Source organism: Nilaparvata lugens, chromosome 6, assembly GCF_014356525.2.
Source record: "Nilaparvata lugens isolate BPH chromosome 6, ASM1435652v1, whole genome shotgun sequence".
Taxonomy (NCBI): domain Eukaryota; kingdom Metazoa; phylum Arthropoda; class Insecta; order Hemiptera; family Delphacidae; genus Nilaparvata; species Nilaparvata lugens.
Window position 1 is genome coordinate 5690832 of NC_052509.1, and position 15824 is coordinate 5706655.

Sequence of the window (15824 nt, forward strand, 5' to 3'; positions counted from 1 at the left end):
AAGGTCCCCTGAGTCCAAAAAACTGGTTTTTGGGTATTCGTCTGTGTGTATGTGAGTGTATGTGCGTCTGTGTACACGATATCTCATCTCCCAATTAACGGAATGACTTGAAATTTGGAACTTAAGGTCCTTTCACTATAAGGATCCGACACGAACAATTTCGATCAAATGCAATTCAAGATGGCAGCTAAAATGGCGAAAATGTTGTCAAAACAGGGTTTTTCGTGATTTTCTCGGAAACGGCTCCAACGATTTTGATCAAATTCATACCTAAATAGTCATCGATAAGCTCTATCAACTGCCACAAGTCCCATATCTGTAAAAAATCCAGGAGCTCCACCCCACCTATGCAATGTTTGATTTAGATTCCCAATTATCAGGCTTCAGATACAATTTAAACAAAAAATTTCAAGTGGAAAAGATTGAGCATAAAAATCTCTACAATTAATGTTCAGTAACATTTTCACCTTAAATTCAAAATAAGCTCGAAGTTCGAGAAAATAAGATTATTAAATTGCAAACTGTTGATTCTATTAAATCATTTACTATGTAGAGATAGCAGACTCCGTGATGGAGCTCCGCCCCATCAATGCAGATAGATTCCCAATTATCAGGCTTCAGATACAAATGATACACCCACGTTAGCAAAGTAATCGTTGAGTATATCTGCATCTAGGCTTATTTCTTTTGTGTTTTTCTTTATTTCCAGCAGCTCGTTAATGTATTCCCAAGTTTTCTTGGCGTTATTCCTATGTTCATCGAACTTCTCATTAAAATAATCTATTTTGCCCTTTTTATTAAATTATTTAAAGTATTCCGTAGTTTTTGTAGCGGGTTTGCAATTCAATATTGTTTGGCTGTCGTGAGAGCTTCCTGTGTAATTTGTCTCTTTCTCGGATTGCATTGACTAGACTGGGTGTTATCCATTTTTTTAGTGGTCTATTTTTTTTACTTAGTCTGATTGTTTTTGTTCTTTTGTGTGTTAGTTGTGTCAATTTTTCAATGAAATTAGTAACCATTTGATCGATATTTTCGGTGCTGTAAACATCAGACCAGTTTTCAACCTGTAAGTCAGCTATTAATTCGTCAAAATCAGTTACAGTTTTAGTCCATAACTTCTCGGTTACCGTGTTATTTTTCATGGCTTCACTCAAGTGCAGTGAAATACTGTAGTGATCTGTTATATTAGTTTTAATAATCACGCCACGCTGCAGGTCTCTATTGTTTCCCCCCTCCTTAAAAAATATGTGGTCTATGCAGGTACCATTTCCATTGACTATCCTTGTCGGTTTATTGATGTAGGATTTAAATCCATTGATATGTAGTGTGCTCAAGTACTCATTTGTTAAACTATTGTTTTCTAAAATATTAAGATTTATATCGCCCATTAGAATTACATTGGTAGTGTCCTTCATTCTGTTTAAACAAGCGGTATGATAATGCAGTACTTGAATTGGGAATCTAAGTTGATGATAATTGTGTCAGGTTCATGTTTCAACTTATCTCTTATCCAAGTGATAATAGTGCGACTACGGAGCCAACCGTTTTCTTAAACTCAAAACAACCCAAATTGTTTTCAAGAACCGAAATTCAGCCGATTTAAGCTGGGTTCTCACATCAGTGAACGTGTTCCATAATGTGGTAATATTATTCCCGTAAGTTCCAATGGGACTATTCACACCCGCTTGGCCGGGCTGACGGCTGAAGTGGAAATAGTCCAATCAGAACTCATGGAATTCATACATATTTTTACTGTACTGATCACATTCACAGATATGTGGAAATCCAGCTACAATCAGAAATAATTGGGATAAAATGGAAAAAATAATATTCAATTTAAAAATCTTTATTTTCTAAACTACCATACTTTTTACTTTCCTTGCCCTATTACCATAGGTAAGGAAAGTATTGCTTTCAGAAAAAAAATTAAGGTACCCCAATTTCTAAATTTCTATACGTTTCAAGGTCCCCTGAGTCCAAAAAACTGGTTTTTGGGTATTCGTCTGTGTGTGTGTGTGTATGTGAGTGTATGTGCGTCTGTGTACACGATATCTCATCTCCCAATTAACGGAATGACTTGAAATTTGGAACTTAAGGTCCTTTCACTATAAGGATCCGACACGAACAATTTCGATCAAATGCAATTCAAGATGGCAGCTAAAATGGCGAAAATGTTGTCAAAACAGGGTTTTTCGTGATTTTCTCGGAAACGGCTCCAACGATTTTGATCAAATTCATACCTAAAATAGTCATCGATAAGCTCTATCAACTGCCACAAGTCCCATATCTGTAAAAAATCCAGGAGCTCCACCCCACCTATGCAATGTTTGATTTTAGATTCCCAATTATCAGGCTTCAGATACAATTTAAACAAAAAATTTCAAGTGGAAAAGATTGAGCATAAAAATCTCTACAATTAATGTTCAGTAACATTTTCACCTTAAATTCAAAATAAGCTCGAAGTTCGAGAAAATAAGATTATTAAATTGCAAACTGTTGATTCTATTAAATCATTTACTATGTAGAGATAGCAGACTCCGTGATGGAGCTCCGCCCCATCAATGCAGATAGATTCCCAATTATCAGGCTTCAGATACAATTGAAACAAAAAAAATCAAGTGGAGTAGATTGAGCATGAAAATCTCTACAATTAATGTTCAGTAACATTTTCACCTGAAATTGAAAATAAGCTTTAAATTCGAGAAAATGTGATTATTCAATTGCAAATTATTGTTGATTCTATTAAATCATTCACTATGAAGAGATAGCAGACCGCATGTGTGTCTTCAGCGTTATTGCCCTGTCACCAGCTGGCTCAAATCTTTGAATAGTAGTCTTGAGATGCGCGGGAACACAAGCGTCAGGTGATCAATTTTCATAACGGCAAGGAAAGTTGTGTGAGTGCGCCACACCAGATTTTCATCTCAGCGATTCTCATAACGATTCCCCGATCCATGGACCTTGGCGAAGACACCGGAAGTAAGGGTATGATCATGTTGGTTGCACGTAGAAGTGCGCGTGAGATCATGCATGACCAAGCGCGCAGATAAGAGACAAAATCTGGAAACAGCCATAGAAACACTCACACTCAATAGAATAGAATAGTTTTTATTTATTAATCAAGAAACATACAATATAAACTCAAGCATTTAACTCTTGGTCAATGACCATCAGGGTGATGAGCATTTTTATTATTACTGTATTTATAATATTCCATAAAAATACTTTGATGATGTTTAGATCATGAGACAGTCCAATAGCGTTCAAGGAGAAATATTACTATTAGAATTATAACCTCATTATTATAAGGAGAATTATAACCTCATTCTTTTTTGAAACTTTTATTTCTAAAAATTTGGGAGAAGACAGTTTTGGGCTATGCCTGTTGTCTTCTCCCAATCATATTTCTTATAATATAATTATGATTTGTGATTTTTAATGTAATAAATGAATAATTAGTGATTGAATTGAGCTATAAGAAAATGTCTATATCTCCATTCATCAAAGCAATCTGCACCAACAAACTGCCAGTTCTCGCCATTCATAAGATTTTTCATTTGTGGCCATGAGAGTAGCGTCCTGCCAAAGTACCGTCGCCTGAACTCACCGTGAACCGGGCACCTGCCAATGAAGTGGGCAACATATCTTCTTCCTCCAGGTTGCACAATGAGTACGTCTTGTTGCTTTGTGTGAAGGAATTCTTGTTCAATTGCACAAGCTCGTCTCTGGCCTTGAAGAAACACTTGATTACTCTGAAGTCATGGTTCCTGAAGATGTACCTACTCATTCCAATGGCTGAGTTGACTCCTGTAAGTAGTCTATTGACTTGATATCTCCTGCTGTTCAAGAAACTTTCTAGCTATTGACGCCAACGTGTCGTCCATATTGAGCCTCCCTTCTGCAATACCCTCCAATGTGATGTTTAATGATTCTTCCAAGTGCTGCCAGTCCTCAAACATGAAAACCCTCTTTTCAATCATGGCCCTCATCAGAATTTTTGGGTATCTACATCAGGAAGCTCCAGACAACTCTTGATGAATCCGAAGTGCAGTCGTGAAGTATACAGAAAAAATTGGCTGGAGTCCAGTTTCAAGAAGCATGGCGAGATTGAGGACATATGCTGGCAAACAGAACACACACTGAACGCGTGTACTTTCTGATGGCGTTCAGTATGGGCCGCTACAGGCAAGTCACATCGTCCTATGGCCCTTTCCAGATTTTAATTCTCATATTCACGAATGACCTCACTTGCACGCATGTGCATCCAATGTGTTCATAGTCTAAGAAAGAACGTTGTGTAATTGAAAAAGACACCGTCTCAATTACCGTACCGTAGCTTTTTTCCTGGATTGTAATGGTAATTGAAACAGGATAATCTATAATATAACAAAGGAAAGAATAATTGGTTTATACACGAACGGGATAGGAAATTCACAAATGACGCATCATCACGTCTGAACTATACTGGACTGATTACTAGAAATTTTGCAAATTGATTCTTAATTTACCGATGATGGTTATATTCCTAAATATTTCAGTAGATCAAGTTTTCAGTTTGTCAAGTCTTTGATTAGTCCCTTGACGTGCCCAGGCTACTTGCTAGTCTAGAATAAATATTTAGAAACTAGAAAATTTTATTTATAAGGCTAATTTTCACAACCGGTAATGCTGTTTATATTTTTTGAACTATTTGAAAATAAGCGCCTCTTTCCTATTTTGTTCAATACTTGCTCGCCAGACTGCGTAAAGGTGGCAACCGCTTCGAGAATTCAGAGGTATTTTATAACTCCACTTCTATTTATCCTAAAAAATTGTCTTTTAGAGACAAAATATTGATTATCAAGTATTTATCTGATAATTACGTTTAAAATTCACTATATTATCGGAAATGTCTGCTAAATCCGGGATTCTGTCAGACAGCTGTTTTTTCTGCAAGCCCTGGGCCGACAGTGTGGCCAGTGGAAGTTTGTATCTCACAAAGTTTGATGTAATTTATCCTACTTTGAACTGCAAAAATGTGTATTATTCGAATAATAATGCACTTTTCTATTCGGATCAAGACATTAGTTACATAATTCGCATCCAGCATAAGTTATTTTTCTGTTTAATAACAATTATTTGATTCACAAATTGGTAGGATACTGATCGTGTCGTCTGCTAGCTTCTTCTCGGGCATGGCAGGTACGAACATGGTGAAAAAATGTATTCAAATTATTATTATTATTGGCTAATGTTTTCTTTTACGCCTGATTAGTTTGAAATACAAAGTCGAAATTACAAATAATTCTTTTTGATAAAACCTGTAATTAGAGTTAATTTGGCTTACCGTATTTATTTTGCTCTATAATCTGTGTAGGGTAATTTTATTCAATTAACTACTCATTATGTTTATATAATTTAAACCTGATATTTATAACGCTTTATTAATTTTTTTTTCAGTTGAAATCTTTAAAAATGTGTTACTATATTAGTTTTGAAAACTATAACAATCTATTGAATCTATGCTGTAACCTCAAAAATAAAAATCACTACCGTATTTTCGTTACGGTGCCGTAACTAATGAATTTCAGAATATATGTGAAATTCATGAAGCATGACTTTTACACAACATACGGTATGCTAAATTAGTTATTTCTAGTCCTAATTTGGGGTTTTACACTCAGGGAAATAAAACAGTAGGCCTACAGACAAAATAATTTTTCTGTACCTACTTATAGTGCTTATACAATTCAATTTATAATTTGTACGGTATGGTTGTTTTTCTGTCCCGCTACATGTGGATATATAAACTAATTTACTATTTACAAAATCAGAGAATCATTGCTTCCCACTAACCAATTTTCAAAGAATATTTTTAATTCTTCTTGCTTTAAGGATTATATTACATTAGTAGATTATTTACTTAAAATGTGGCATATTTGGTTGGTAGGTACTTTCTGCTTTGATGGTAGGTCATTTCAATATCAATATGGAAACTATCAATTACAGTATAATAATATTCCCGAATCAAAATTTATATTCAAATTATAAATTATACTTATTCATTTTTCAGATCACATTGAAGAAGAGATAACATAAACTACTGTTTCGAATCGTCTCATTGTGAGTATTTCAACAAGATAAATTATCGGACATTACCGGTACCTTAGTGTTAGTTCTAAATTATCGTCAAGTCATCTTATCTATACTAATAATATGATAGTAATCTATACTTAGGCATCTTATCTATGAATCAGGCTCTAACAATATTACTCAATGGGCTCTAAATATGAATTATTGAACCAATTTCTTAAATGTTGAGGCTTGTTAATATCATCGTTTGTAATACAGCAGGCCTGCCGTTTGAAGCACCGGACCAATAACCTGTGTTTTGGTAATAACTGAATGTCAGTTGGTTCAATATAACGCTCACAGTCGCTGTCATTAATTTCGCAAAAGCCTTTTAATATATAAAGATACTTTCGTCGTAACTAAAAAATGTTATAAAAACAAAATTACATACATTTTTCAGCTGCCTGCCTGATAGAAGTCCTATAATATTATATGAAAAGGCTTCTACACACGAGCCTACATCATATATTTGACGCTGCCCATACTTTAGTTCGACTCTTTACTTGAAAGCGTATATTAGTCTTCAGACCAATCTTGTGTATTAAAGTCTCTTGTGCATGTAAGGCATAGTTGAGTATTTCGGTCTCAGTTGTTTTATCAAGACTAACATGATAATTTAAGTAATCGTTCAATCGCGTTTTCAAATACAGATACAATATTCACTTGAGACTAACAAATCTTCTAGAGAATGAAATTCTCATTTGAGCATTCCTCACTACGTTATTCAGTTCCCTCACGAGCATTCGATTCTACTTGAGTAATCAAGTCCTCCTCAAGTATTCAGGTCTCACTAGTCTAATTCTATTGTCCAATTCATATATTTAGCTCTCTCAATGTTCAACTCTTAGAGCCGGTTTCCGAGCTCGTGATTTGGCTAAGTTCTAGACTTTAAACAGCTGGAGTAAGAAAATTGGCTTTCCGAAACGGGGCGTAGTCGTAGTCAATGAATAAAGTTGAGCATTTGCTTATACTTCTAAAATATGGAGCATTTGCTTCATTTCATATGAATAAACGTGAGCAAAACCTTTTGCTCATGCTCATCAGAAAAATAGTTTGAGCATTTGCTCAAGAGTAAAAGCTTATTCTCAAAACTGTATGAATAAACTAGAGCATTTGCTCAACTTTTGAAGCAAATGCTTCAAAAAAGGTAAGTCCAGTGTAGAGCAGTTTATCACCTTTTGCTCATAGTAAAATGGCTCAACTAATTCGTATGAGGAATAGGAAACTATACCAGATACGATCACAACCAATAGTTGAGAACTATAAAACTCTTTCTAGATTCAACCATGATATATATATCACCATTATCCCTACAAAAGAATAAATACAAAATATAGCTACCCGATATCAAGATAGCCATCACAAAATAGGAAATAGGCATTTAATTAAGAAAATAAGAGTGTAGACGATTATAAGAAGGCTGGCTATTGATATTATAAGAATATGCTGAAGATGACATTTTTTCACGCTATTATTTCAAAATTCTAAACTCAACTAACCTAAAACTCTATTCATAAATAGAAAACAGAGCAGACGACGCAAACACAAGCGGTGCCCTCTACTTGCATATTTAGCGCTTCCGTGTGCTATAAAAACAAAGTAAGGCTACAAAAGCGAATCAGCTGATGAAAAATCTTCAAAATACGTGAGCATTTGCTCCAGAGTTCAGGAGCATAAGGTAAGAGTATAAGGTAAAGCTTATTCTTATAAAAATGAGCAAATGCTTTTACTTCTACCTTTTGCTCATGAGCAAAACCTTATGCTCCATGCTCTTGCTCAAGAGCATTTGCTCTGGTTTTATTCATATGGGCCATTGTCATAGTAAGTTTGAATAATTTCGAAAAACTAGAAAATTGAGCACAAAATAAAATAAAGAGAAAATAGTGTAAAGTTTCAGCTATTTTGAATTATTTAAGAACGTTTAATTTCGTCAAAGAAGAACATTTCCAATTAGTAATGAGAAAATAAAGATTGTTATGAAAACGTCGACTACGCCCCGTTTCGGAAAGCCAATTTTCTGACTCCAGATGTTTAAATTCTAGAACTTAGCCAAATCCCGAGCTCGGAAACCGGCCCTTAATGTTTATGTACTGTACTATCAACTCTCATCTCATTTTAATAATACAAACAAGAAATAGCCAAAGACTATAGTGTTACACATAAGGGTATGATCACATTAGATGCATGTAAGTGTAAGTGCACGCGAGCCATGTATTACCAAGTGCAGAGATGAGAAACAAAATCTGGAAAGTGCCATGGAAACACTCACACTAAACGCGTGCACTTGCTGGTGGCGTTCAGTGTGAGCAGCTACAGCACGTTACACGTTTCTATGGCTCTTTCTATATTTTTAGGTGCAGCTCCAGGCACGTTACACGTTTCTATGGCTCTTTCTATATTTTTAGGTGCAGCTCCAGGCACGTTACACGTTTCTATGGCTCTTTCTATATTTTTAAATACCCAAACATCAATCAGAATACAACTAATCTGTCAACTTTCGTTTGCTTTTCCTAGCCTTATTTGAGCACATCTAAAAATGAGCGTTATGAAAAGTATCCCAACCCAAGTTCCAGACAAAAGTGTACAACTAGATGCCTGACATGGAGTTTTGGGGACAGAGGTTAGGCAGGTGATGTAAGGCGGCAGTCTGAGACTACTGAGAGTGAGTTTGTTTAGTCGGCTGTGGCCGTGAGGGGGTTAGTTTGTGAGTGAGTGAGTTAGTTTGTGAGTGAGGTGGGGAGTATGGTTGCTTGACCCGGGTTTGGCCGCTCCCTCTCCTATTATCGTTCCCCCTCCCGTTCCCGTTCCTCCTCTCCAGCCAGTGCTGCGCTCTAGCGGCCAATCGGCGAGCTACTATCGATTGTAGAGGTGCGCGCGCACCTCCCCTTCCCCGCATCACAAGGCCTTTGCCTTTGGGCGTCTCCAGCCTGCTTGCTGCTAGGTAGCCCGAGACTGCTTTTTGCGAACTGCGCTCTCTGTGTGTGGCGGCTGTTTTGTGTGTGTGTTGGTGTCGTGCTGCTTAGAGCTGCTGCTCCAAAGAGGACAGACGAAGAGGCAAGAACCCGGCGGTGTTCGGTGTTAGGGTGTTTGGCAGCTGAATTTTGTCGGTTCGGATGGAATTCTTGTCGCCGTGTCCTGTTGTCGGGTGACCATGGCTGTGTCTTCTTGCCGCTGTTATTATCAGGTTAGTCTCATGGAAAATGTGTGCTGGTCATAGCTGGTTCACGACAACCCTATACTATTTGCAACTTGATACACCCTATATCTAGTTTTTACCTCCTCATCATAATTTCATTTACACACCGTTACGGGCAACAATTTAATTCAGTGGGTGAGTCTCATGCCAAAATTTCGAAAATGTGTACTGGTCATAGCTAGGCAATTGGTTCACTTCAACCCCAAACTGTTTGCAACTTGATACACCTTGTATCTAGCTTGATATACTATGTAGCTTGTAGATCATCGTCATTTTATCTACACACCGGTAATGCAGGCTACTGGCTATCAATTTAATTCAGTGGGTTAGTCTCATGCAAAAATATCGAAAACGTGTCCTGGTCATATCTGGGCAGTTTGTTCCTTTATCCTCTATTTGCAACAGCACCCTGTATATTGTACCTTGATATACTCTATAGCTTGTAGCTCATCATCATCATTGTATCTGCATACCAATGGGAGCTAACAATTCAATTTAGTGGCTGCTACAATACAGTTTTTTATTAAATTGTGTTGTGGTTATGAATAATTACAGTACCTGGAAGGTTACTATTACTACACTACAACTGTCTATATGCAACTTGCTACACCCTGTATTCTATTACAATAATAACAGGCTAACTAAAGTAAATGAATTTAACTTTCAATGAAAATAGCTTTACAGGCTAACTAACTATTTCTGATTAGTGGTTATTATACAAATTTAGAAACTTTTTTATTTTTTAATGATTTCTAATTTAATTTTTTTTTAAGTTGAGTAGTGGTCATATATGGGCAGTTAGTTCTCTACAACTCTATCGGCATCTTCTTACGTCATCATATAAATATTATGATCCCTGATATTAATTTTATCATATAAACTATCTACGTTTTACCTGCACTCCAATCAATAGAAACGCGGCGGTCTGTGAAAATGCGGTCATAAAAATGTTATAAATTTTCATCCAGAGGCTGGTACAATTTCATAAACTTATTATTTTTGATGCACCACAGTTTTTCTAAATTGCACGGTGATTATGTATTTTTAATTTACTACTGTACTTAACTCTGTATTATGCACTTGCTACACTCTGTTTTGGCTCCAAAATCATAGATTAACAACAATCAATCAATCAAAATTTTTATTCACAACTCAAAACAATTGAGGGTCCTGCCAAACCCGAAGGTTTTTCGGCGGGTGCCGAAAAATCAATGAATTAACTAACAGTCTTGGTTCAGGTGCTAATACCGTTTTTATAATTTTCTTCAACGCACAATAGTTCTTTTTAAATTGTATGTGGACATACCTGGACAGCTAATTTACTATAAACCTATATTGGCAAATTGATGCACCTTGTAAGCTGTTGAAACAGTGAATTATTATTCAAATATTAGCATTTAGAATCAAAACACACTCACTCAACACAAAACTGACACAAAAGCACTCAATAATCAAAACTGACACAAACGAACGATAAAGCTTGTAAATTATTTAGCTCCTAAATTGATAACAATGGGTTAATTGACGATTTTGGTTAGGTAATGATACAGTACTTACCAACTCATTATTTTTAAAGCACTCAAGGGTTTGATAATTGTGTGGTGGACAAATGAACATAACTGGGCAATTACTTCATTACAACCATCTATTTGTGGCATGCTCTCTACTTCAACTTCTAGTACTGCGGATTCATAAAATATACTATCAGTAATTTAGGTTGATATGAACTATCAAAAATATAATTCTGCACTCCAGTTTTTTTAATGTTGATAGTTATAACTGTCATTTACGTTACTAGAATCCTTTATAATATATGCAACATTATTATACATCCTTATCTGGCTCCCGAATTGCAGATTCAACTGGTCATAACTTCTAGTACTGCAGATTCATAAAATGTACTAACAATAATTCAGGTTGATATGAATTTTCAAAAAAATAATTCTGCCCTGCATTTTTTTTTCAAATTTTGATAGTTATAACTGTCATTTACATCACTAGAATCTTATATTTGCTACATTATTATACATCCTCTATCTGGCTCCCGAATTGCAGATATAACCGTCCAGGTTGGTCGAGTGGACTAAGGCGTTATTACAACCCTCAATGCCGGTTGCAGAACAGTCGGGCAAATTTTAACCGTGATTAATTTCACGAGAACCAATGAGAGAAGGTGTTTTTGAAAAGATGCCTCACAAGTCTTTTCAAAAACGCCTTCTCTGATTTGTTCTCGTGAAATTAATCACGGTTAAAATTTAACCGGCTGTTGTGCGACCGGGCCTCAGTCTGTTAGAGCTGCCTGGGGTCTATTGCATGAATACAAACTAATAATATTTGTAGTCAGCTGGTTATAAGAATAGGACATTACAATAATAATATCGGGGACCGAGCTTCGCTCTGGAGTACAAAAGCATAAAAAATTTATAACAATAGAAGAAATTATAATAACATTCATAACGTTCATACAGACATGTTTAATCTAATCACAGTAAATAGAGATTAATTCCCAGAGGAATGCAAAAATTTCCCTCACAAAGGCCCAGTTGCACAAAAGCCGGTTAAATTTTAATCCTGATTAAATTCACTTGAACCAAATCATAGAAGACCATTTCAAAAAGATGGATCTACTGGAATTAATCAGGATTGAAAATAACCCGGCTCTTTTGCAACCGGCACTTAGTAACTGATTGAATGATTACAAAATTTCAACAGCTGAGTCATAATTTTGACACAGTCCCACACACATGAACTCCCTCACTCACTTCCATCACCAACAGACGACGAAATAATTATTATCAGCTGTTTTTCCAAGGATGAATAATAATTATCCTTTTAATGTTCTTCAGCAAGTTTTCCCAGAGACGAGACCTAGTGCAATCGAATCTTTATGTTATAAACCTACTATGTTCTGAATTTCGTGAGAATCGTTAGAGCCGTTTTCGAGATCCGGTGAAATACAAACATATAAACATATAAACAGAAGTTGCTCGTTTAAAAGTATAGGATTAGCTTGTATTTCCTCATGCAACATGACCAAGATCGTGGGTTCGAGTCCCGCCGGTTGGCATGGACGTTTGAACATCTCGTCAATCACCCACATATACATTACATTATCCACGTAAAAGCAAAACACTTATGTGGGCATCATCCGAAAATGCAATGGGCTGACTAACGTTTTGATATAATTTTACAAATATTCATTATATTTTAATAAATTCCACTTTTTATAGCCTCTGTAGAAATATGATGTATCACCAAAATATTCAGTCACAGTCATGAAAATATATATTACTATTATTATTAAACGAAAATCCAAATAAATTGATAAATTAAATAATTAATTCATTAGCATTTGAATAATTGCAATATCTCAGTAATTTCTATCTGTAAAATATATATTGTTTCTCCGTAATTATAATATATTTGATCTTTATTAACAATAATCATCAATTAATAATATTACCAACCCTATATCTGGTATGGCAGGATGACTTGAATCAGAGATATCTACTACTATAGACTATAATGTTAAGAAAGTTGAAGGAAATAGTATCTTTGAAAATATTATTAAATGTTTATTATAGTATGTTCATTCTCATCTTCTTTACGGCACTATATTATGGGCGAATGGCAGCCATTCTCAATCTTTATTTGTTGTATTACAAAAAAGAGCTATTAGAACAATTTGTAATGTCCTTCCTTTAACTCACTGTAAATCATTGTTCATTAGATTGGGAGTCATTAGCTTACCTTGTATTTTTATGTTTAATTGTCTGCTTTTTGAAAAGTCAAACCTACATTATTATTCTCAACTCATGACAACATTCATTCTTATGACACAAGCAATAAATCGAATCTAAGGAATGAGTACAAAAAAAAAACAAATACAAAATATAAATCCAGCCATATGAGTTTTAAGGCCTTTTCAATAAAGTTTTATAACCATTTACCACTAAATGGTGAGGTTTGACGCTCAGGGAATTTAAACAAAATATTAAGAATTTTTTTTATAATAAATTGTTTTTATAGTGTAGGTGTAGATGAATATTTCAATGTTAACATGGAGTCTATCCAGATTCTTAGGTAATTGCTTATGATGTATATGATCTCTAATATAGTTTAATATCGGGGCACCGAGCTTCGCTCGTTATTTTTACTTTCCTTGCCCTATTACCATAGGTAAGGAAAGTATTGCTTTCCGAAAAAAATTAAGGTACCCCAATTTCTAAATTTCTATACGCTTCAAGGTCCCCTGAGTCAAAAAAAGTGGTTTTTGGGTATTGGTCTGTATGTGTGTGTGTGTGTGTGTGTGTGTGTGTGTGTGTGTGTGTGTGTGTGTGTGTGTGTGTGTGTGTGTGTGTGTGTATGAGTGTATGTGCGTCTGTGTACACGATATCTCATCTCCCAATTAACGGAATAACTTGGAATTTGGAACTTAAGGTCCTTACACTATAAGGATTCGACACGAACAATTTCGATCAAATACAATTCAAGATGGCGGCTAAAATTGCGAAAATGTTGTCAAAAACAGGGTTTTTCGCGATTTTCTCGAAAACGGCTCCAACGATTTTGATCAAATTCATACCTGGAATAGTCGTTGATAAGCTCTGTCAACTGCCACAAGTCCCATATCTGTGAAAATTTCAGGAGCTGCGCCCCATCTATGCAAAGTTTGATTTTAGATTCTCAATTATCAGGCTCCAGGTACAATTTAAACAAAAAAATTCAAGTGGAAAAGATTGAGCATGAAAATCTCTACAATTAATGTTCTGTAACATTTTCACCTAAAATTGAAAATAAGCTTGAAGTTCGAGAAAATAAGATTATTAAATTGCAAACTATTGGCAACTGTTGATTCTATTAAATCATTCACTATGAAAAGATAGCAGACTTCGTGTGTCTGCAGCGTTATTGTCCAGTCACCAGCTGGCTTAGATCTTTAAATAGTAGACTTGAGTTGCGCGGGAACACTAGCGTCAGTTGATCAATTTTTATAACGGCAAGGAAAGTTGTGTGAGTGCGCCACACCAGATTTTTATTTATTGATAAACAGAACACAATTCTCAAAAATGATCGTGTTTATATTTTACAGCTGGCTATACGTCAGCTTTTGAATTTCGGGGATGCGATATTTTGATTTTCCACAGAATCACTCGTTCACATTTTACTATCCACAGACGACGAAAGTCTCAGCTGTTTCAGCCAAGGATGAATTATCCTTTTAATGTCGTTCAGCGAGTTTTCCCAAGGATGAGACCTAGTGCAATCGAATTTTTATATCATAAACCTACTATGTTCCAAATTTCGTGAATATCGTTAGAGCCGTTTTCGAGATCCGTTGGAACCAGATAACCAGATATAAAAATAACTTGATATAAAAATATAAACAGATATACAGAAATTGCTCGCTTAATATAATAGGATAATATTGATGTGGCCGATACAAATTGTAAAATGTTTGTCGGTGGCAATAAATTGATTTGATGCAGAATACAAGGTTTCTTATCTAGGATCAAGGTGACCTTTTTTCAAGGTGGAACTAATCGTTTTACATGTATTACTCCATTTACACAATTCCACCCCCATCAGTATACCTTACCACATCAAGCATATCATTGCAACTTGTACAACTCCATTACCACAATAATTCTACAAAATCTCAGAAAACATATTGAATCTATCTTCGTAAGTGTTCCGCTCACTAAATTACAATGTATTTATTCGGGGGGAATTGGTAGGCCAGCATTACAAATTCAGTCTAGTTCTGGTGGCTGTCATCTGAGCAAATCGTTGGACTCGTTCCGAGATAAATCATAGAGACCCTTGAATAGGACGACCCGTCAACGGCAGGCGTGCTCGTTGCAAAAAGTCTGAAAACTTTTCGCGAGACTAATGGCTAAAAAACATCTTGGAAAGTAACCGACATGTGTGCGCGCGCAACACTTTTTAATAAAACATCACGTTGAGCGATCAGTAACATGTAACGTCTGTCACTTATGCGGGATGGGTGTGAAAGCTCCCGTATGCTGTGTGAAACATTTTGGAGTTGTGACAGATCTTGGTTTGATTGTGTGAAAGCTCGCATATGTTGCCATGGAACACATTTTGGAAGTGTGACAGATTTTGGTTCGATTGTGTGAAAGCTCGTATATGTTGCCATGGAACACATTTTGGAGATGCTATTATTATTTTTTTTTTATTTGTCTAATTTACCACCCACGGTAGGGGTATTTGGATATGTCGATAATATGTATTCAAATCAAGTTATATTTCAATTATTTTAGATAGCAAAACTACATAAAAATATGTACATAGTAATACCAGAGACAAGAATAATATAGTATCTTATCTATACTTAGTACCTTACTTATCCTTCATCTATGGTAATACTGAGCAGCCTAACACATCTCGTATTGTGCTTCAAATTCATCAATTGTGTTTGCACAAATGCTCAAAAGCTGCTCCTCCATCAATACTCTAAATTCACGTCCTGTATTTTCTCTTATGTTAGCTGGTA

At 35.5% G+C, this 15824-nt stretch overlaps 1 protein-coding gene across 23 annotated transcripts in view; it reads left to right on the forward strand.

The window, feature by feature from the left end:
• The first annotated feature begins 4939 nt into the window (after positions 1-4939).
• The window catches only part of LOC111053621 (glucose transporter type 1), a 220459-nt gene continuing 209574 nt past the window's right edge, over positions 4940-15824 (forward strand). For 22 of the 23 annotated variants that reach the window (XR_005571519.1, XR_005571520.1, XM_039429993.1 and 19 more), the window contains exons 1-2: positions 4940-5181; positions 6053-6102. The gene's annotated coding sequence lies outside the window, so the exon portion shown is untranslated. Of the gene's footprint in view, positions 5182-6052; positions 6103-9073; positions 9296-15824 lie in introns of those variants that run through there. The other variant, XM_039429994.1, reaches the window with a different exon arrangement.